The sequence below is a fragment of the Pleurodeles waltl genome, chromosome 7 (assembly GCF_031143425.1).
Source record: "Pleurodeles waltl isolate 20211129_DDA chromosome 7, aPleWal1.hap1.20221129, whole genome shotgun sequence".
Classification (NCBI taxonomy): domain Eukaryota; kingdom Metazoa; phylum Chordata; class Amphibia; order Caudata; family Salamandridae; genus Pleurodeles; species Pleurodeles waltl.
Window position 1 is genome coordinate 874381836 of NC_090446.1, and position 24823 is coordinate 874406658.

At 42.7% G+C, this 24823-nt stretch overlaps 1 protein-coding gene across 5 annotated transcripts in view; it reads right to left on the reverse strand.

Annotated features, from left to right (window-relative positions):
• ARAP3 (ArfGAP with RhoGAP domain, ankyrin repeat and PH domain 3) overlaps positions 1–21678 on the reverse strand; it is a 632921-nt gene extending 611243 nt beyond the window's left edge. The window contains exon 1 of one of the 5 annotated variants that reach the window (XM_069199483.1): positions 21590–21678. The gene's annotated coding sequence lies outside the window, so the exon portion shown is untranslated. Of the gene's footprint in view, positions 1–21359; positions 21563–21589 lie in introns of those variants that run through there. The other 4 variants (XM_069199484.1, XM_069199486.1, XM_069199485.1 and 1 more) reach the window with 4 other exon arrangements.
• Positions 21679–24823: the final 3145 nt, after the last annotated feature.

Consider the following 24823-nt stretch of genomic DNA (forward strand, 5'->3'; position numbering starts at 1 on the left):
CTCTTATTGCCGTCATTCACTTTCCTGGCCGAATCGTTGCTGCTCTGAGGCTGGGTTTCTTGAACACCTCCTTATGGGAAGTTCTGCTTTGATTGATAACTGAAGCTTTGTGCTTGAACCTCTCAGCTTTGAGTTTGCTGTGGGTGATGACTGACACCTTTTTCTTGCTTTCCCCAAATCCACCCTGAGGCTGAACAGGGATTCAGTCCTTCATGGTATGCGCTTAATGCATTTATTCTATTATTGATTGATTATTATACTTGATTAAAGATTGATTGATTTGAACAACATAATTAAAGCTGGTGAACTCACACCAACACTCAGTATTGACTAAAAAATAATAATTGAAACTGTGATGAGTAATTGATTGATGTGCAGCTCCGAGTTGAACTCAAATATGTCCAAGGTCTGTCGCACTATGGTGAGGGGTGTGTTCCGATCAATCACATTTTGATTCCAAACACTACAAAATACAGAAAGAAGTCATAGTTAGCTCTCTTCAGCCACTCTCTTGCACTGTGAGTGAGGGGATTTCACATGGACATCTCCACCTATAAAGTGCTGCACGTCAGTGTCAGGGGTGGAGGGACAATACCTTCTTTCATAATGATTTTTGCTCGACATTCTTTATCGATTTTTATTTATCACCCGTTTTTCTTTACAGGATGACTTTAGGTTACTGTGATTCAAAGCCAATAGTGTCTTTTCTGTTTGCACTACCAAGATATACATCAAAACTAAACAAAAGCCTTTTATACCTGTTCTAAATACACCTGCCTCCAATGAAGCTTCAGTACTGTTCTATTAAAATAGTATCCAATGGTTATATTTCAATTTAAAAAGTTTTATTGGAAGAATACGAGTTTCGTGTTTGGGGGGGGGGGGGCAACATGTTTTCTTTTTCATCTTCTTTTTCCTTTTGTGGTATAATCTTGAATTAAAAAAATACCAACTGCAAGTAGTCACTGCAATAGCTTGCGAAGACCAGACCTTTTTGTTTTGCCAAAGCTCATTTTAAGTTGTAGTCTCAAGTGTCTAATACGACATCCCCCTAAAGTAAGACGCAAACATCAATGCAAAGTACATAGGCAATGTCCTAAATAAAGTAGTTATAACAAGTCTTAAACAAATTACCTTAATGGTAATCTTAAATGTAACCCCATGGGTGCCAGCCTAAATACCACCAGCCTGGGAGTAACATAACCACAGCCGTTATACATATATATGGACACCTCCTTTTAATATCTACAAAGACATATATTGATGGGTAAAAAGGACCCCAGACTCATCTATTCTTCACTTTTGGCTGCAACTGCAGTCATTGCATTATGGCTTAGTTATTTGTTTTATTCATCATCATCCTGGCTGCAGCTGGCTTAAACACCACAGCTAGTGGTTGAGGAATAGGCTTCACAAGCAATCTTCCTGCTTGTAGAGTCTAAGTTCAAACCTCTGCCACTCACTGCCCCTTCTGTGGGCTTATACTAGCATTTACTAGTCAGTTGTTCCAAGACTGCAGCCTCCCTAGCTATCCTTGCACTCCTAATAACACTCTCTCCCTCACCATCATAGTGCTTCTCCCAGTGAAGCTTTCACATTACTTTTAGCCACCCCCAAACAATCTAATAACCTGTTTATGCCCCTGATAAAGTCCCTTTGAAGTCCTCATCCATCTCACCCACTATCTGGAATCCTTTACACGAAAATGCGCAGCCTTCAAAGCCCGGTTTAAAATGCACCATCATGTATAGCTGCCATAATTTCAGAACCGCCAGGGAGGCACTGTTCAAAGTGTGCAGGTCTCATCCACGTGCCACTAACCGAGGTACCCCAAGAAAGCATGCTGGGACCGAAACACCTGCCAGCTGGAACTCTACCCAGTACATGAGGAATTCATATCTTAGGCAACAGCTAGCAATTCTGCTAATAGTGTGATGCTGCCTAAACAGAGCTGGCCCAATACCAGACCGGAACTTTCAATCAATTATAAAATAAACACATATGACACAACCGCATTTGCTCTCACAAGAATAGATCATAGAGTATATCATAATATTGAAATTGGAATGGTTGTCTGTCAGGTGAACTCCCTTCAGATCCACCACAATCTTCCTGTAATTGGAAAATGTCAATCTTCATTTCATGCCTAATAGAGCTTTTTCTATGCAATCTTAATTAGCCGCCAGAGACGGACAGGCACATAGATTTAACTATGGGGTGTATTGACTAATGCACAATATGAGTGTTTTGCGATGGGGATCGATGGGAAGCCAATATTAAAACTTGGATATTAAATAGTTAATTATGTAATCGACGTTGCGCATGAGTGTTGCATTTATTCATTCGGACAGGAAGGCTCAGTGGCCTGGGAGTGAATCCCCTTGTCAGTCATATGCAGGCAGAACAGGAAAGTCAGCAGTGATCAGAATCTGCTGACAACGGGCAACCTCTTTGTGGTTTGTATGAGGTGAGCAGGTGGAAGTCACAGTCACCCACTGTATAAGTGTTTTCACCTTCAGCTAACTAATCCCAAGTCACGTGACCTTATAGGCACAGAGGAGGCACTGCCTTTTCCCTGACCAGACTATTCGTGCTTCACTGTCCCGTTCACCATTCTTCAACCATTCACCCTTCCTTCTTTTTTATTCAACATAATACCAAGCTTAATCTTTATTGGTTTTCGTTCCATTTCAACTTTGTGGAAATATAACAACTGTCACGAGGGAAAGTAAAACATACGTTTCCTACACTATCTGCTACATTTTAAATCAGAAGATAGTTCTGCTAACGTGACCTTATGAATTAGATATTTTTGGAGACAAAGATGCCACAGAGTGAACTATGGAAGCAAGCACACGTTTATTATAAAAAATATACACAGGTATCTGTACATTGATATGTAGTTTTAAAAACATAAATGTTTGAACATTTCCTTTTCTGCAAAGTAGTACTTTAGTTGGATGTTCATTCATTGAGGGTTTTGAAAGGATCATTGTATTCGCCAACATTGTATCATAAAGCAGTAAAGACACAGCCATCCTTTTCATTCAAGAAAAGCATTTCTTACATTTAAGTGTTGTGCAAATTGGCCAACATGTAATTATATTGTTCTCTTCTACGTCCAGTTCTGATTATTATATATATCTTGTTAACAAATTATACCAAAATGGGCATCAATTCGAAGTACAACCGTGAAAATGTTTTCGTTTTTGAAAATAGAATGTACAATGATCAATAATTTTTGAATTTCTAACACAATACGCCTCCTTAACTTAATCACCTCCCAGTCAGCATTCACTAAACTACAACCACTCACCATCAACGAGTCACGATCCAAATAACATTCTTTCACTATTTATCATCCATCTACAATTTATCAACCATTCCACCTCTCATTAAATACTCAAAATTATTAATTTATACACCGTTAACCATCTACTCACCATTTCTGATGAATTCACCTTGCACATATCATCCATTCATAATCCACCCACCACTTATCCATTTACTGGTCATCATCCATTCCTCATCAACCACACATCCCGTCACGATCAATTCACCATCCCCAGTTTAAAAATGCACGGTCCACACATTCATCAACCCTAGTATTTCTACAGCCATTTTACACAATACCCAGGAAGATCCTCTAATGACCCTCCAGAACTGGACACAATTTAAAATAGGTGGACTTGAGAACTGAAAACAAAACATGGCATGTGGTCCCTGAACTGAAAACAATACTACAGATATGGCCTGTTAAAGTAGACACAGCATACCACATGGCTGGACACAGTATGGCAGAAGTGCCTCTAAAGGTAGGAGCAATACTTAAGATGAGTCATTAACAAATGGACACAATACTCCAGATAGGCGTCAAGCATTTCACACAATAACCTAGATTAACTTTACATATGAAGGTGCAAGACTCCATATGTGACTTCTAGTTTGGGGTACAGAGGTGGCCACTAAAAATATAAGCAGTACTCCAGTGATATTGTATTTTATCAGCTATATGGAACTTGTGAATCCCTGAGGGGTGGCAAAGCACTCTATTTTTACATGGTACTGTTTTAGAGTGAATTACTGTAAAGCGTGGTGTGTGTAGTTTGAGCTACATGCAAGTGCTCTGGTGGGGAGCATTAGGTTTGGAGATGTGCTCTAAGCCTGGTGCTATGGTGTCACTGCGCTTCAGCATGAAGTGTTGTGGAATGAGCGGCAATAGACACAAACACACAAACTAATGCTTACCATCTTTATTGTGGTTCGTATCATGCATAAAGAACCACCATTAATTTTAACTGAAAGGTCCACAGGTAATATACAAAAATATTCTGTGAATCTAACCAAGAGCAACAGATCAAGCCCTGGTGGCACAGTAAACCAACCAGGGAATAGTACAGAAGTCAGCCCAAGGGCAACACAAGCCCAAGCTCTGGTGGCACATTGAAGAAGCCAGTCTAACCAGGAGCTGCAGAACCCCAAGCGCTAGTGGCACGGTTAAGCAACCAGATAGTACTAAACAGAATCCACACAGAATATAATAGAATATAAGAGTCACCAGAAACATGAAACAAACAAATATTTGTACACCAGCCACGGCATAAGCTCCGAGAACAACATTTACAAGTGGCATGGAGTATTTCATAGAAACAGGCATTATGCATTCAGCCATGATAAATGAACTGTGGTATCAACACCAAAGAGGTGCTAACCTAAGCCCTCGCTATGGACAGTTAGAGAAATCAAGAAGAAGGGTTCAGTTGAATATTTTCTAGAAGGAATACAGTAAAAATTATGAACAACGAGAGTTGGAGGAGAGGGGATGGTCACGGAGGATAAAATTGCAGTGTAACTGGGAGGGCTTCTGGCTGAACGGTTAGGCCCTGTCTGTCCTTAATAAGCCTCAACAGAGAAGTTGCCCAAAGGTCATTTGAGCTCCCGATGGTGCAGAAGCTCGGATCATGAGAGGGTAGGCTTTGCTAGGAGGCATCGAGCTCTAAACACAATATTAAAGACATGCTTTTCAGTGGAACAGATGAGTTTTCACTAGTGATGTGTACAATTTATAATCTAAACGCAATCTCTCTTTTCTTCTAGTTTTATTGCACTCAAATATTACTTTTGCTTTCACTATAGCTCTGCCTTATTGTTCAGCCCTTTAATGTAATCCATTATGGAAACATACAGATATTCAAGGACAGTGGAAGCTTTTGTTCCGCCATACTTATGTAAATTTTCTGTTTATGTGAGAGAAGGTCAGATCTGCCTCCCATTCAGAGTCTTAGTGAAGAGAGATAATTCTTTCCACTATATAAATGCCAAAACAATTTGCTTTGACAATGCTTGTTGAATTATGCTACTCATTGCCCAACCACTCATGCTGAAAGGTCCTAACAGGTATTTAACCACCTTTCAGTGAGGTCCACATCCCTTAACACGTCTTACTTCTTCATGCCTCCATATTATCCTAGAATCTCACCATCTGCAACGATATGACCATCACATGATGTCAGAGCCTTGTCTTATCTTAACTGCTCTTCTAATAAATGTCCTTTTATTATGTATTGTAATGTTTCTTGTAAATATTCCATATTTGAAAAAAACAATAATGAAAGAACGTGTGAGTAAAAGTGAATAAAGGAAAGAGATGGATTAATGGAACAAAAACTCTATCCTTCTATTCATGAACTAGTAAATAACGTGATGACAGAATTGGACACACTACTCCACATAATCATTCCAGAAGTAAACACAATACTACAGATAAGAACTCCAGCGCCGGACACAATGCCACATTGTGGCCTCTGGAAGACACACGGTGCTTCAGGCGAGCCCGCCAAAACTGGCCACAAAACTCCAGATGAAGCTTCCAGAAATGGACACAATAATCTAGCCCCGGCTTTAGAACTGGACAGAATAGTCCAGTTGTGGATTTCTGAACTGCACCGGATGCAGGCACCAGGACTGCATGCAGTGCCCCACTTGGGGACTCCGGAGAAACAATCCTCCTAATGAGACCACGCCAAATGTTGATACAGTGGGAACATGGTCTGCTTTCTGCTTTGTACCTCTCCACTGGCATACCTCTGAATACGTCATGGTAATCTACGACCCAATATCATGCAAAAGGATACTTGAAAGCTCTTATAAAAAGAGCATCTAAACATCGCCCACCTGCGTGGCAGTGTCACCCTCACTCTGTGCTGCTCCATTGAGTTGATTAGAGCTTTAAACACACACCTTTATTTTCAGAGTATCTGAATATTTATCACAGAGGTTTGTCATTCAAAAAAACACCCTGCAGGGCAATGTATGGAGAACCTAATAGTAGCACGTTACAGGGATGGGTCTGAGCTGGATGAAGGTGCTGAAATGGGATGAAGTGCACAGTGATCTGTGCACAGTAAGCACATTGGATGACGCAGCGCCCATAGCAGAGTACTTTGCAACAAGATTTTTGAGAGAGGCACGAAGGACAAGTACTCAGGATATCCTTGAAGAACTAAGTGATGAGCTTAAGCATAGATCTGGTTTTAGCCGCCAGCGTGGTTTGCCATCTGCTAAGCTGATCCTTGGTTGCTATACCCTCTTTTCATGCTCGCTACTCATTCTTCCCTGTTCTCTCAGGGATATTGCTTTTCTGCAGATCTAAGAGCCATCTCTGAAAACACTGCTCTGTGGTGTGGCAATGGGGTAGGCAGTCTGGCCAACTTTGAACAGTAAACTTGTGAGAGATAAACGGGGAGTTCTATTTTTGACACTGGACTAATTTTAAAAATCGAACATCCCCAGGCAAACAACAACAGTTCCCACAGTACAAAACCCAAAGGCAGCTCTTCTGCGCCAAAGCAGGCCCCGCAAACTGTGGCCCAGTGGTGCGCCGCCTACAGCTATGAACAGGACAGTACGTCAAGAAACATCAAGCAGCTGCTGCTTGTTAAATGTGTTGCTGGTCTTACAGTAACAAAAATATGCTATGATAGTTAAACGTAGATATAGGTTGCAGTAATAATCTATAAGCACTGCCTTCAGGAATAGACCCTGAAACAGAAGCCGAGGGTGGTGTGAAATCAGGGAGATTCAGTGCGAGAGGAACTAGGGCTTTACACAAAGAAACGAACCGTGGCCTGAAAGAAAGGGGCTCCAGGACCAGACACCCAAGCACCAATGAGAATACCTCATGAAAGGATCCTTGGACGGGCGCAAAGAGGGTGAGTATCCAGATATATGTAGTAGCCCTGCATACCAGAACTACAACAATCATAGTCAAATGTAAGATCTGATGCCCTGAGCTTTGAACAGAGAAATTAGGCCAGCAAAGTACAGATCTGATTTTTAAGTCGTCACTGTGGAGAATAACAGGAAATTCAGCAAACGTCAGGCACCCTTCCACCTATGGACCAGGAGGTCTTCTGCTTCAGAATCAGACATGGGGATCTTGTGAATACTTTTGCCAGCTTGCTCGACTGCCGGCCATTTAATACTTGTTGGTCATTGTCCCAAAAACATGAGTAAACTCCTCTCCAACTGAACCATTCACGAAATGCTGGAGCTGTGGTTTGCTTGGAGCACTAGTTTCAAACTGAAGGCAGCTCTATTTAGCACAGCCCACAACAGCTACAATGGCTTTTTCTTTGCCTAGCCATTCACAAAGCCTCAAAAACGATCCAAAACCCACCTTGGTCACTGGTGACTGGAATATGTCTGTTCAGTAACGTGATCTGCAGAGGGTGTCACTTCATGGCCATCAAGTGCATGCATGTGTGAAGCAAACTTTTGATCTTCGAGAATGAAAGTGCTTAAACCAAACCACGATTTTTAAGAGCTAAGTATTTTAAACAGAAAATGAGTCAGAAGAGAAAGGATTTTCATCTGCCTTCCAAACAGCAGCAGGTTATAGGGATTTAGAACATTGTTGGAAAAGAGTTCCAGTTTCATCATAAAAGTCTTCCCTCTTGCCAAGACCCTGTTTTATTAAGGCAGAACTAGAGTATTTGAGTCAGTGCCTTTTGTGGTTTGGAACAAAGTTAGCAATTTGTGAGACTGCATCAGACAAATAACTGTAGCATCACACAAAAGGCCTTCTAGAGGTACCAACCAGCCTGTCAAAGTCTCAACATTTCTCTAGTGCGCGCTCCACACTCCAGTCCGAAGCACGGCATTTTAAGAAGCATATTTTCAGGTCGCCTGATCCACAAAAAACGCTTTCTTTCAAAGTTCAAACCTTTTCATCTGCACATTTAGCAGCTGAAGCACTAATCTTGGCAAGGCAATAACAGTCAAACAGGAAAACCTGAAAACATGCATTGGGGACCAATAGGCCAGTTACGGTCTGCAATAGCCGCTATGCGGGCTCTGTGGTTCAAGACACCCAGGGATTTGTGTTTGACTTTATCATAGGTTCAAGTCCCAATAGGGTCACTCAGTTTTTCATCCTTCCAAGGTTGATTAAATGAGTACCACTGAGGTGGGTAAGAATGAACATCCGTTTTCTGTCAACAGCGCTCACGGACCCTTTTTGATAAAACGAGTACCACTGAGTTGGTTAACAAAGAACCTCATTGTAGGTGAGCGATGCATTCTACAAATGCACAAGATATAAGGTTACAATATATCAGTGAGGCGTCCACTAAGCTACTGCCCTTCATCCCAGATTTGTCAGCCATTTGGGCTATGATCCAAAATAACATTTCTCCTGGAGCTACAATAGAAGCAATTGTACTAAAAATATGCAACTGTTATACTAACATTTTAAATGTGGATCCATGTACCGATATTTTTTGTCATTTTTGGTAGCAGTTTTGTGTGTTTGGATTGCTGAGTATTTTGCTGCAGTTTACATACTTTTTTCCACTTTGAACTCGTAGATGTAGTTTCTGCCTCAAAAAGTAAGGACAAAAAATGATTCTTTAAAACCAAAAATGCAGTGGTCAATTAATGCTTCTTCGATAGACCATAACACATTTCCGGGTGCTAGCCTTCAGTAACATGGAGGGTCCAGTACACAAATTGTTGGCCACATATAAGTTATTGTGGCATAAAATTGTAAGTACCGGGGTAAAATTCAATTTGTGATTCACAAAAAAAGGCACTTAAAAGTAATGAAGTGGGTAAACTGCTGTTTAAAATTATATTTTTTTTAAATCCATCAAGTGGGAGGACATCTCCAGAGGGAATGAGTGTGTTCCGAGGGAAGAAGGCAATGCAAATGGTGTCAACACACACACTTAATTCTAGCTGGTAACAGTAGCAATGTCCACCCAGACTTATTAGAATTCAAAGAGTATACCTACATTATCCAGTTGAAAGTGGTACAGAACATTTCGGAAAAAGGTACATTAAGCATAATGGGAAAAAAAAGAAAAAAAGTCCTCCCTATCTCACTCCTAACAATATGAAGTGGCCCTGCCCCCCGAGAGACTACTACCCTTTCAAATGTATGAAAAAATAAAACGCAGTATTATTACTATATATATATATATATATATATATATATATATATATATATATATATATACCTTAACCTCCCTCAGTTGATATCCTGCTTCGTTTTGTCTCCATGAGACAGCTTATCGTGGGGAGTAAGGTATGGTTCTTTTGTTTTATTTCAAACATGTAATGTTGCATTGGCACGTACTCAATGTAAAAGCGCTTCGCTTCAGGGAGCACAGGTTTTTGGGGCAGAGGTGAGTTCTCCTCTCCCCGCACAGGTGCTGGGCCGCGGAGAGATGATGCAGGCTGTGTGCGCCGTGTGGACATCCTTCTTCGGGGTAAGCCCAGACTCTCTCGGTGCTCTTGTCAGAGCACGCGCGGGGGACAAAGGGATGCATGACGGTTGCTATAATCTGCTTCTTGGTCTTGAGAGACGAGATTCAATTCCTGAGCAAACCCCTAGGAACACGAACGGCTCCTATAGTGTGAAACGTAGACACCACGGAGCCTCGTAAGAACACTCAGAAGTGCTCCCATTTGGAAGCAGAGCCTGAGAACACTAAGCAATAGATGATTGCACTTCTAGATCAGATCTTGTGACAACGCTAGAGGAGGTTGTGGCAACGACGTTAAATGTACCGACTGCTAAGAAGAAACAAGGCTCTGTTCCAAAAGACAAATGTGTGCAAGGTGCACAATTTCATGACATGCTTCAGAGCACACGAGGAACCTTGGGGTTTGAATCAATTCACCAAGTTTCATGTGAATGATTTTATGCACAATATTGTGCGCAGCCAGGAGGAGAGCTGCTTTTCCACGATGGTTTGAAAAATATACGGTTTGGAGAATGGAAAGAGATTTTTTTAATAAAAGACATTCAGAGAAATTTGAAGATGAATTTCCACAAATACCAAAAGTGAATTCTGTACTACCCAGCACAGTATCTTCTTCGTCAACCTCCTAAGAAGTATTATTATTAGACCCTTTGGAAAACATGTACAGTTCTTTAAAGCCTTCTTATATTGCATCGAAGTTTGCCATTAGTACAGGGTCTTATGCAGCATACACGGTGCAAACCTTACTAAAATATTTCCAGGCTCTCTACAACTGTCTTTAGGAAGGAGCTGATCCTTTTGGGGGCATGGCCAAGATGGCAGACACAAGACGTGTCTCCCGGTCTCTCCGTCCCGGTCTCTCCGTCCTGGCCCCAGTTAACTGCTCTGCAACTCGAGCTAGGTGAGCCCACTGTGCACATGCCACCACCAGAGATTGCGGAGCACCAGAGGAGGCTTATGCGGAGGACTCCGACCCCCACAGTGCGGCCCCTGTGAGCAGCAATCACAAGGTTAGCCCGGCCGGGTGAAGTGAAATGGAGATGGCCACACTGCACTGAGTGTGAGAGCGAGCCTGGCCCTGAGGGCCTGCATGCCAGCTCAGCTAAGATGACACCCCCACCTTGGCCTAGTGGAGCGGTGCTGGAGTGCAGGATGGAATCCCACCCAGGTAGCCATGCCCTGACAGAAGTCCGGCCTGTTGCACTTGGCCCACTCTTACTTCTGGGCCTATGCTGAGATGCTCCTGAGGCTTTGCACGGCAATCAAGTGCACAGGACAGCCTCAAGATGACAGGAGGGCTGAGGCTGCCCGCAGACAAAATTGGAGCGCTTCATGCGGATCCCGGCCGTCACAGTACCAAGAAGAACACCAGGTACCCCTGCGTCATGCTTCAATGCTACATCCTCAAGGTGTGATTGCGATGTCCGGCTGAAACACGAGAGGACCGTTGCTGCAGACACAGGCCACCCCGGCAGAGACAGTTGCCTGAAGTTTGTTGGGGGCAGATAAGAAATAACACCAGGGAGCCAGGAGTCGCAGTCAACGGCCCCATGAAGATTCACTCCTGCTGCTGTTAACAGCACCAACGTTCCATCCCACTGGAATCTTTGGGGGAGAACCCCATCACGCTACACCCACCAACTTTCTGAAACCGTGAGTTTTTCCCCCGGGTAGACACAACCAGCAGCATCAGCACTGGGGGACCCCGGATACACTACCTTTTACCGCTCATATTAAACTGGAACGAGGGGACTGCTGGGACCTACACCCAGACGAAATTGCGAGGCATGGTGAGCTGAATGATTGTAAGCAAGGTCTTGAAAGCAACCCAAGGGAGATCTCAGTGGCTGGATCTCGCAGGAGACAGCTCGGAGAGTCACAGGTAAGGCATACCAAATATTCACTATGGTCTGATGAGCCCAGAAACACACTCAGAGATTGCCCCAGCTGCTGTGAAAGTAACACTGATGCCAGCAAAGCCTGGCCCCTAGTAAGCCCGGAAGAGAGTCCAGCTTTGGGAGCTAACATCGTAGGCTGCAGGTGTTGAGACGCCCACAGATTAATCCACTGGCCTACTCTTGGACTCTGGCCCATTAAAAAGGAAGCCACATAGAGGCCCTTTGAACTTTTTACCGAACAGAGTTGTCGCAGAACAAGAGGCCATGGCTACTGCGTGGGGGAAGAAGGATTGCTCCCTGAAAGAAATGCTGATGAAGAATGCTGGAGAGCCGTCCGGAGATCGTCCGCCACAACCTGACCCAAAGCACCAGTCTGAAGGTGAAGATGTGGAGGAACCAGTGACCCAATCCTTTTTTTAGAGGCTCTGTTTGCTTCTCTCTATGATGATGTCCCAGCAGTCGAGAAGGACTTATCAAAATATCTCAAAGAGATAAACCAAGAGTGGGAGTCAGAGTCTCCACCCTCAAAGGACATGAAACTAGCTGGGATAAAGAGATTGAGCAGCTGCAACAGGAGGTCATCGGGGTCAGAGACCAACAGATTAGCTTGCAGGGCCACGCTGAGGATCTGGAAAACCAGTCAAGATGCAATAACATATACATTAAAGGGGGTACCGACAAGCGCACAGGGCAGAAGCCTGGGAGCATATATTAGGGACCTTTTTCTACACATCCTGGAATCACCAACTGATAAGGAGATACAGCTTGACAGAGTGCATAAAGATGACCCTACAAAACCGGAATCTACCCACCCCGCAGATATATTAATGTATTTCCATGATTTCCAGCATAAAGAAGGCATTCTCCGCACAGCTAAAGACCACCACTCTGTGCAATTCAGATGACACACACCGATGCTCTACAAGGACATATCAGCTACCACACTACAAAAATGCTGAGACTTCCGCCCAGTGACTGCCTATTTGTGGAGTAAGGGCATTTCATTATTCTAGGGTCACTTGCTCCAGCTAATCTTCCATATGGATGGCAAACTCCACCAGCTCCGATCCCTCATTGACGATTGCAGGCTGCTAGGAGTTGATAAATCCCATGCTATCAAACAACAATCCAGCCCACGAGACCGGAAGACCCATAGGTGCCTACGCTGGCAAGTGAAAAGATCTATGCCTAAGGGGCTACAACAAGACCCAGAGACCCATAGGTGCCTACGCTGGCAAGTGAAAAGATCTATGCCTAAGGGGCTACAACAAGACCCAGAGACCCATAGGTGCCTACGCTGGCAAGTGAAAAGATCTATGCCTAAGGGGCTACAACAAGACCCAGAGACTATTGCGATGGAGAGGCAAGCAGTGCTGGATATGCTGGCAGGCAATTCTGCAGGAGCAGAAACAACATGAGAGCCACTGGGACTCCTGAGGCAGCTTTACTACTTGAGGCAGGTGGGGCCGGGTGGTGGGGGTGGGGGCCACCACACAAACCTGATAATTTAATTCCCAGTGTGACAATTTTTATACCTTCTGAGGTCTCTCGCCTGAGAGTTATGTTGCTTTTGTTTCTTGCTCTAAAAGGTTGTTGGGGTGTAAACTTACAGAACATGAGGTTACACTGCTTTGCTGACACACTTATGCACTGGCCCAGCCACAGTCAGAGTCAGACTCTGGGGAAGAAGATGGGGCACTAAAAACAGCACAATCTCACTGCATGTCCCTTACATCCATGACACTGATACTACCTTAAAAATATTACCCTGAATGTGAAGGTACTCAACAATACAATCAAACTCCATGCCATTCTGTCCTACTTAGAACAATCTAGCCAGATCTGTGCCTCTAGCAGGAAACTCATTTAGTCACCGGTAACTGGCACAGGCTGCGCACTTGTGCCTTCCCACAATATTCTTTCTCATCTGCTCCCTCCAAGACTGCAGGGGTGGCTATATTGGTGTCCCCCTCCTTCAGTGGCAAGGTGGCATCCAAATTGGTTGAAAGGAAGGAGCTGATGCCATTTCTGTTATGGAAAATATGGAATTGCTAGCCAAATTCCTGTCTCATACAACCTTTGATTCTCTATGGTCATTTGCTACATCTACTGGAGCTTTAACAGCAGAAAGGTGGTCATTGTGGATACAGCTGTGGGAGCTTGAAGCAGGTCAGACAGAGCTTAAATATACCTCCTGGCATTCTTGGGTGCAAAATGTTTTAGGCCGTAATTAAATGAACAGGAGGCATAGTGAAGGGATGCCCTGACAGGACTTCTATGTGTATTAACTTCTACTCCCCTTTTCCACAGAAAGATTCAGAAGACTCGGGAGGCGAGGGTCACAGTGAATTCAATCACTTTTTCTTGTCACCTCGTCTGAGGTTTTCAACTCTGATGCAGCTAAACAATACAGCAATATCTTCACATCACACTGCAAACATCACCTCTCTACCTTACGTAGATGACTCAGAAAAGTACTAAAATCTTTGCCTCACAGTTTGGCAGTTAAGAGAGTTGGTCTACAGCAATTAGGTTGTTTAGAGATGTAGTAGTTTACATTCAAGGATCTAGAATTTGTCTACTATCGCATCATGCACTAAACATTTAAAAAAGTTAAACTTTGGAGTGGGAATAAAGGTTGATGGCTACACCTTATGACCCACATCAACATTTAGAGTTCTTAAGAGAAGGTTTCATGAACATTTAAAAATGTTACCATAGGCTTTCAGGTTAGTGAAAAAGTTTTCAGCTGAGAAAAACTGTACTTCCCAATCCTCTTCCTCCTTGCAACATTCTTATTGTGCTGTGTTACAAGTTCCTCCTTTTGAGTCATTAGAGTCAGCTTTTCTTGCATGATTAACAACAAAGGTTGCTTTTTTGTAGAGATAACATAAGCAAGATGATTAGGAGAACTGTTTTTTGGTGATTCATTTTCCTTACTTAAGGTTTTACTTTCGAACCCTAAATCCATTCAAGTTCAAACTTTAACATTTAATTAGCCCTGGATGTAAGAAGGACGTTTTTTCTGGACAGGGCAAAAGACTGTAGAAATTAAAATCCATATTTCTACCATGTAGGCCAGCCAACAAGCCATTGTCAGCAACGATTAGTAGATGAGTATCCCAGGTTACTGTTGATGCATATTTAATGGATGGAGATTCTACCCAGAAAACATCTAAGACAGAACTACTGGAGAGGTGGATACTTCATGGGAAGTAGCAAAGAGTGTTCCACTAGAAGAGAACCAAGCCTAGCCAAATTGCCAAATATCCATACTTTTGTTAAGTGTTATCATATGGATGTTGGCAACAATTACAATCTTTTCCTTTTGGGTGTTCTAAAGACTACTACTTATTGATTTAAATGTTTATTTTCTTTATTCCAGTAAAGAGTACTATATCACAAGGATTGAAGCAGATTTATTTATTGGCTGCCTGAAGGAAATCTAAGTTTGGGTTGTATTCTCGTGATGTTGGAACTCGGACTGGGAATATGGGAATATGATTCTATTACTTGCCACTAATCTTCATCTAAGTCCTCGTCTCTACCCACAACTTCATTTTCTTTGGCACCTGTATTAGCTTGTTACTTGCAGGATGTCCATAGAGGGATGTTGAAGCATACAGTTAAGGGGCGGGGTACAGTAGTACAAATAAAATAAGTACTTTGAGAGGTACATCTTTAAAATGGTAGTTGACTCAAGGGGACAAGTCACCTCAAGCTGGTAGGGTGTGACAGGAAAGACTGGAGCTCAGAGTAATGAAGATTACTGGTAACAGAATAATTCTATATGGCTGTGGATTTTCCATAAAGTGGACAATCAGCAAACCATGGGGTATGTCACAATTCACTTTAAAGCTCTCACCAGAATCCACAAAGTAACCCAAGGGGCTTCTGCAGACTATCTGAAGACATGCTGTTAATTGCACGTCCATGCTTATTTTTTCTGCTTGAATGGCAAGCTCATATTACCGATGCCCAGATTTAAAAGATCTCGCATGTGGACACTCCATGGAAATGTCTCCCACTGTCTATTCAGGCTCCACAAATCCTGATCTCAATTTATGAAAGCTATATACATTGTTTCAGTGTGTTTTCTCCTTTACAATTTAGGTCTTATTTTCCTTCTCTATTGCTCCGAGTTTTGTAGGCCCTTTACCAATGTCCTAATGATGATAATACTCCTAAAAAATCATTAAAATCCTAGGGGCAGATTTATGAAAAGTGGTGCAGCACCACTTTTCTTGCGCTCCTTAGCGCCCCCTAATGCCACCATGTGTGCGCTGTATTTAAAATACGGTGCACCATGGCAGTAGGCAGGGGGACTACTGTCATATTTTTTATGCTAGTCCAACACTTTGCAGGGTTAGCATAAAAAATAATGACGCTAATCCTGCAAAGCACCCTGAGGCCAATGGGAGCCTCTTTTTGCTGATCTCTTTTTTTGCCAGCTTTAGGACTCTGCACACTTTTCCACTGATAACCAGTCCATGTGCTCACTCCTTAAAAAATGGTAACATTGACTTATACCTAACTGGCATAATTAATTTACTCGAAAGTCCCTAGTAAAGTGGTACTACATGTCCCATGGGGCTGTTAATGAAATGCTACAAGTGGGCCTGCAAAAAGAACAGTCTTAGACGTTCACCTGGGCTACGGAGAACTTTAGCCTTCAAGCGCCCTGAATCGTTCATCTTTTACATGCAATGCAAACGATTTATGTTTTTAAATGTAGTAGCTCTGTGCCTTGGGACAAACAAGGGGCTGTACCATAAGTTTTATGTAGGACACAATAGTGTCTTTAAACGCTAGGCTGGAAGCACAGAGAGCTATTCAATGGGAGACAGGATGCTGCTTGCATCCTGGAAAGAGAAAACCCTGCACTCGAGATCAAATAGGTCAAGGTCCAACCGGAAAGAAAGGCACTTAACGGAAGGCGGTACCCGGAAGCACTAAGAGACACAAACATGCCTTGTCTTGGAGGATTTTGCAATAACTACTTTGCTTTATAGACAATAGTAAATAAAACTCACATTTTGTAAGTGTACTTCATTTTTTGGAACTTTGAAAATAATTCACATATGATAGTGAGATTTAACAATTTATAAGAACCTAGCTCATGATGGTAACAAAAAGGCTGAATATGGATGAGAAGGCATGAGAGAATTAGAGTCGACTAGTGTCTACAATACTTTGCAGTATAAAACGAATTCTTAGATGCTAATCCAAAATCTTGGTAAGTAGACCAACACATCCTACTTGCTCAATAACAAGTGAGGAAAACATAATGATTAATTCAGAGTCATATCTATGCCCGGACAAAAAAGTGACACAAATCAAGAACTACAAACGAGTGACTAATACAAACTGCCTACTATGCAGGGCTCAAGGGCAAACCTTCGGAAACTGGGAATGGACACAATAATATACAATATACGAAAAGGGGTGGAATGAATGGGGCCATGCAAGGGGAACGCAGGGAGGCAGTATCAGTGTCTGTTGACTGCTCCTTATCATTCCAAGGGAAAAGCACTCCACTCTCCTCCCCACTGTCATTCCAACTGCAGCAGGATAAATGTTTTCTCTTAGCAGGTGTTTTTATTTGTTTAAGAGCTCAGACTGTGGTGCTTATGTTCACTTTAGTTGTAAACATTTTCTGAACAGCTTTGCCTTGCTGCTTCATTTTTTTCTGTCTGCAAAATATTTTGACCTGAACATACATCATCAACCCAAGTTGACAAATTTCTTAGCAGCCAACCGCTGAATACTTATCTCTTACCCAGAATTTCAGCGTTTTACCTCACCGCACTTTCACTGTTACATTTCCCTTCCGAACTACATAGCAAGCAATGAGAATTTATTGTTTCAAATACTTTCATGTCAAAGAAACTTTGCACTTGTTTCTGGTTTGCAATTACATTGTTTCTGCTCGGCCTAATTATATTTAAGGCAGCATATTTTCATTTCCGCAGTCCTAGTATAAAAGGTTTCCCTTAAACATGGCAACTTTCCTCCTGCTGCCTAAATGTATTTCAAGCAACCGCAGAGTTACTTATGTCTTAAATAGATCTTAAATATAAAGGCTCTGGATGTGCAGTCTGCCTGGGAGGCAACAACTTCTAGCTAAATATTTTCGCCTAATCTGATGAACTGTGTCCTTCTCTTAAATCGCATCCATCAGCAAACTAAATGTTTATGTTGGTCCGGAACAAGATGGCCCAAGCATACTGTCTAATTTCATTTCAACCGGCACGAACTATTATTTTCTCTTAAACTAAGTCTGTCATTGCTGCTTTCTCATTTCCAACGTTTACCCATGCATAACTACCAAGATTAAAAGTCGAGTCGAGCCGCTTTGAAATAAACACACTTGATGACAATTGTGTCTAAAAGAAGTGTGAAAACACAATGGTCACCTTTGAAGATGCACCTTAGTGTCAACGTACCACAATGTGTTCACTAAATTTCTGCAAGTAGTAAAACGTGCTGTTTTATGAGGCATTGCGTCTATTTGCTAAAAACACAATTAGAATCCAATGTAGCTGTCACTTGGGAAGACTTATTGTTACTGTGACAACAGTATTTGCTTGTTTTGAAGCAAACATGCACTGTTTGAGTAACAAGATGTACGCCAGTACTTAGACAGTACATATCACAACTAAGCCATTGATTACTTCTGCTGGAAATATGTTTAATTGCTGATTTTAAGCCTTAAAGACAACATTTAACCCCCGTCCCCCACAAAAAAAGAGTGCAATGCTTACAGCCTATCTACCATGCGTCGTCTGTCGCTGCTGTGAATCACTACATTGGAGCACATGGCAACGTGGCTTGTACATTAGATTTTAAAACAGTTTCTATCTAGCTGCCCACGATCATGATAGGTATTTACAGCCACACAAAGACACAGAAATACTGGCATGCACAAGCACATACAAATCATTCTTAACACCTAAGCATGCTGAATTTCACAAAACTGAAACCTTCATACAAAGATCACTTCCTGCCAGCCACCCACATTAACATATGGTTGCTCAGACATACACAACACCACAACACTGGTCACACACAATTCTACAGTACCTCACAGACTCAGAAATACTGTAAATGACAACAAAGTCCCAGATGTGAACACCAACCCACACACACCACAACTTATTTATATGCCAGGCACGAGACACACTTAAAGCCTTTCCACGTTACAGGATTTTGTGAGCTGGTCATACTTTAAAGTACGTCAAATCTTCAATAATAGTTCTACATTTCCTAACTACTTCCTTCACAAAGATTACACTTTTCACATCAAGTTTTTTGTCTGCTCTCCTCCATCCTTTTCTCTGGACTTATCCCCAGCCATCTTCCTCCTTCATCTCCCCCAGTGTGAGGTAATTCCTCTACAAATGTCCCACCCCACACTATTCCTACTTCATTGCTCGTCTTCACGTATCCTTATATACCCTCTCCTGCTCTCCATCACCACCGCTCTTGTGAGTCTCGCTCTCAATGCTCTCCCTTGCACTCTTTGACACCCCTTCTCTCCACACGTTTAGTCATGTGTTCCCCTGCGCCCCGTGTTATTCCACAGCACTCTCCACTGAACCGTCCATACCAACTCTCCTGGAGGGTGTTTTCCTTGGTCTTCCGTCCCCTTAGAGTGGCTCAGCAGTCTACCTTCTGCACTGATCTCTGCACTGCTCTCCCTCGCCGTCCTTGTGTGTGAGGTGCCCCTCTCCTGCTCTCTTGTCCTGTTCTGCCCTTCTGTTCTGTGCCTCACTTCTTCCCGTTGTGATTTTCTCTCCTTGCTCTTCTACACAGCCACCTCATGCATCCCCTTGTTCTCTCGCCAGTTTCTTCTTCCTTCTCCTGTGCCCTACTGTCATGAGTTCTAGATTATTTGTCCAAAGAGTTATGTTGAGGTTGCCAAACTGAAAATGAAACACGTTTTGTTGATAATGTTCATATTTCATCACCGGCAGCACACCATTGCTTCCTTATTTGAATTAACACCAAATAAAGGTTAAGGAGAAAAAAATTCTGATATTTATCCAAATGGGAAAAGCAAAATTAGCAATGATTTTTCAAAATGTTTACCCTTTTCACATGTAAAATAATGTACTCCTTTGTGAAAAAATATATTTGGTCTAAAGATTTATAATATGGAACAAATACCCCCGCTGTATATTATAAGGATATTGCAAGTCACAGAGGACTTCCTTGATCATGTACAAGAACAAGACCGAAGATCAAGTTCCTCTATAAAGCTATGGATCTCTGAGGTGAATTGCAAGATCCTCATCATGAACGGCAGAGGGTACTTTATTCCTCTTAATAAATGGTCACACCATCACCTATCCCACAAACCCCACAAATCCTTGGTGCATAGAGAGAGCATGCTTGCAAATATGAGCAGTAATAATAGAATCTCTAGTGCAAAAATAAACATACATAAAAATCTGTTAGACATTTTCTGCAAAAATATATTAGAGGCAATCTAATAAAAGATAGTTTAAAAGGTGCAGTAAAAACATGCAGAAAGATTCTAACTATACTATAATTATCCATGTAGTGCAAAAAATAAACGTTTTGCCATACATTTCTTCTTTCTTCTTGTCAATGTACAGCTAGGTAAAAAAAATAGAGCAGAAAAAAAGAAAAGTAATGTTTTGTTTTACTTTGTTTGACCAGTTGCTTTAACTATGCTCCCTGACCAGCGCTGCCTTTCCCCTTAGCAGTTGGCTCTCGTAGCAGACATTGTGATGTCAGAATTCAACTGTAATAAGTTATTACACTTAGGTTCAGATATCATTTCTTTATAATCGGTGACTGTGACGCACCCTGTCGCCGATTATAAAGAAATTCGACGCACTTTTTTCTACAAGGATTCCAGAATCCCATGTATTGCAGTACTATTAACAATTTTTACAATCTTTATTAGTAACAAGAGATAGTATATTTTACATTTAAGAAAATGTATAAGTTTTCAGTTACAAGTTCAGTTTTACACGTTACATAATAGTCCACTAATAAAATAACACACTTAAAAAAGAAAATGGCCGTTGCCCATAACATACTTTTTAGGCGTACAATGCACAAAAAATATACAATAACAAAATCAACAGTTCAGCGCGCACTTATTAAAGGCGAGACCTGCTGGCTTTAACAATGCGTGTTACACTTTGAGATCACATCCTTCTTTAGGCCCTCACATCCAAACGATGGAAGCAAGGCGGCCCCCCGTGTTTGCAATGGGATCCCCACATCCTGGATGTGACCCTCAACACCAATGTGCGGGTCACCATGGTCTCAAGGACGACAGTTTTCAGGTTTTCTCTGGGACCTTCGCATCCTTTCTGGGGCCCTCATATCTAGCGGGTGCGATCTTATTATCCCTGAGAGACCGCTTCCCCCACTGGTTCTCAGAACATCATTACGCGCTCCATGCCATCAGTCTCTTTGAAGATGTCTGATACAGGCGTGAGCTTCCCATGGGGCCCTGCTGTCCCTTCACTACCTGTACAGGGCAAATACTCCAATGAACCCTCACATCCTCACCTGGTCCAGACATCCTGATTCTCACTGGGGAGCAAAAAAACTCCCATTGCCCACTTTACCACCCTCACTCCCCTCAGTTCCTCCAACCCTCGTCCTCACGTCCTAGCACCGTCAGCTCGTTCACCCCTATGACACTTCTTACCTCGCCGCTGCCCTCTGCTCCCTCTGGTTTTTAGGTAGCGCCCAGGACTGGACTGGAAGCGCTTACCATAGCCTGGCCCGGGCCTTGAGAGAATTGCTGCAAGCACAAGCGGGAGGGGTGAGGTGGGGCAGCTGAAAGTTGCAGTTCCCACAGCCCAGAACACGTACACCACGCCTACCCGGCGTTTACCCCGCCTATATGCAACAAGGCCCAGCCTACGCACACCCCACCTGCGTTTTGGCCAGCCTTCCTCCTTCCTCGATGGCCGGTCTTCCCGGACTGCAAGCTCGCATGCACGTCTCTAGTCGCTCTCCGTTCCTCCTAACCTGAGAGGACCGTAACTAAATCCCGCCCTCTAAGTCTAGCCCAACTTAGGCACCGCCTATCCCGGCTTCGCCTGACCTACCCTAGGCCTGCACCCTTCAGGCCCTCCCCACGCTCTGCCGCAGGGCAGCCTTCCCTCTTCTAGTGCTGGTCATCCGTCCAGGTCCGCTTTGCAGGACCCACTGCCTCTACTTGAGCCGTTCTTTTTAAACGCGATTTTTCTATCTATCTCTCGTGTTCCCCTGTTCACATTTTAGAGGATATCTCCCTGACATTTCGCCTCCAAAGTGCAAACGCGTTTTCCATTTTCTGCATGTCACTTATTATGTCACCGCATGTTTTTATAAAGTGCGAGTTCGATCCGACGGTATTGGGGCGCTTTATATGAACACCAGTTACATTACACAAGTCACTAATTTGGTTTGAAATTGTAGGCACGGAGATATTAAATGATTCACCCCCAGAACCACAGAATGTTGAGGTGACGCCTAGACTCCAACCTGAATCCCCAGGATTCTCTGGTGTAACGCCACATCCTCTCCCAGCTGACCACATCCTCTCCTAGCTGTCAAGTACTGTCTGCTTTAGTGCATTTTAATAAGACTGTGTCGAGGCGTATTTTGAATTAAGAAAAACACAGCTGCCAGATTTTCACACAGCTTATGAGTGACATTTCTATTGTTTCAGAGAGAGAGAGGGAGTGTGTGTGTGTGAGAAAAAAGAGAGCTATTGGGCAGCTAAATGTGACACCATATTGCAAGTAAACTCATACTCTGTGGCTCTGTTATGATTTCGATAACCATGTACAGTACTTCCTTCACACACCTTTAAATAAAATGGTAATTACAGTACACGTGTGACCATCAATTAGAGCTCTCTGCACAGAGGCTAATGATTGGACGAACATGTAGTTTGAATGCTTGTAAGACCCACTGACAGGCAATGTGGGTAGCACTGCAACTTCAAAGCTAGACCCACTGACAGGCAATGTGGGTAGCACTGCAACTTCAAAGCTTTTATTCGCTTTTCAGTTGTGTGCAGACACCCACAACCTGAAGTCGCTGCGCTGGCATAAAGAGTCACATGCAGGACAACAAAACTACAGAAAAATAGCATACATGTTACGAAAAGTAAACAGGGAACAAAACAGTGTTGCTGGCACAGCTTAAGGGTGTAGAGTCACTTTTGAAAACACCAGGGCTGCACTGGCTAAGTCCCTTCTGCAGTGGGGAGCCGTTTCACTGCTCTTCTTAGTAAAAGAGCACTTCTGGCAGTGCTTGGGGTGAGATGGAAAAGGTGGGGGGGGTCTCCAAAACTGGCACAGCTGAAGACTGTGGCTCTTTTCCAAGAGGCATGGCCTATGTAATTAAAGGAGTGGCTAAAACATGTAAAGTAAAATCATGTGCTTCAGTAGTATGCCACTCTATGAGTTTTTGCTATTTCATCTAGACCAGTGGTTCCCAACCTGTGGTCCGGGGACCACTGGGGGTCCGCGAAGCCTCTTCAGGGGGTCCGCGACTGCTCAGAAAATAAATTAAAATTAACAGATTAGGTCCCCAGCTTTCAGTAATGGCTTAGTAGGGGGTCCCCGGATTCCAATAATGATTCAGTGGGGGTCCCCGGGTTCCAGTAATGATAAAGTGGGGCTCCACAGATGAGAAAAGGTTGGGAACCACTAATCTAGACGTATCATACAACAAACACATATACCTAAAACAAACCTGGCCTCTTGGCTTTGCCAACACTTTTTTCCTGTATGAAATAAATGAACAACAATTATGTTGGCAATAGTTTTTTTTTAAGTTTTAAAACATGAGACTGTAAATTAGATAGTGCCAAAGTCTGTGGACGGGGTTGTGGCCTTAATGGTGCCTGAGACAATCCTGCTTGCCCCTCCACGCCTTTTTCTTTTGCAGTCTCTCACTCAGACACTTAACACCCCTTGTTTCCCCACCTCTTTCTGAAACCCCCCATCTGCATATCTCACACTTTCCCACAAATAGCATTGGCACACATGAGGGGCTATTGTTTTCCCCGTTCGGCAGAGAGGCTAGGGATTGGATGTGCACATAGTCTGCATCTCTCTGTGATCCACTGACAGGCACTGTGAGAATCTCACACTGCATTCATCCTCAGCTAAAAACACCTCATTAACACCTCATTCACAACCTGATCTCACCCAGAGGTGACACTGCTCACATTACATTTCAGAATCATATGTTGCATGAAAAAACTACAGAAACACTAGTATTTGAAAAAGCTAATACTCTTAGATAATTAAAGTTAACCATTTGAAATATAAAGAGAAATTACATAGCAGACATGTTTTTTACTTAAAAATCGTAAGTCCGTTTGCCAGTGAAGTTCAGGACGTGTATTCAGAGCCCGACAGAGACCCGTTTCAAAGTCACTTTTAATTACTACTGGGTCTGAGAGCCGGCAGGACCCAGCCCATTTAAAGCACTCCATTTTGGGAAAGACTCACATTTTTGTTAACAGGAGGCACATTTTTTATGGACACAAAAGTCGCAGTTTGAGGAGAGTTACTTGAGACAGAATTTAAAAGAACTCAGCTAGTCCCATTTTGAAGCAGTAAATGAGGCATTTTGACCTAATTAAAATAACATGCATATTTTGGAAAAATAAACAAGAATTATTTAGAGATAAATTAATGAATGAAAGTGATTTATAAAGTGCACAGCTACTTTCCAAGAAGTGTCCTGGCACTAAATAAACATGTCAAGTGAGAACAGTAATCTAGAATTCCCTGAAAAGGAAAGTTTTTAATGATGCCTTGAAAGCCTTTTCTGAAACTAAATCTCTGAGAGCTTTATGAAGCAGTTTCCAGCTTTATGCAGCAAAAGAACATCCCGCAGCCTCTCCTTATGTATTTTAGGGATACACACCAAACCCTGATTGGAGGAGCGTAAAGTCCTACTAGGGTCATACTTCCAGAATCTGCTTAGTAAACAGACAGGGCCTGATTGATGCAAGGCTCTGTAAGTGACAGTCAGGGCTTTAAACATCACCCTCTGTTTGATTGGGAGCTAGTGTAGTGTCTTCAAGTTTTGCCTAGTGGATTGCCTTCTATTACATTTCAGTATTAGATGGGCAGGTGCATTTTGAAGAAATTGTAATTT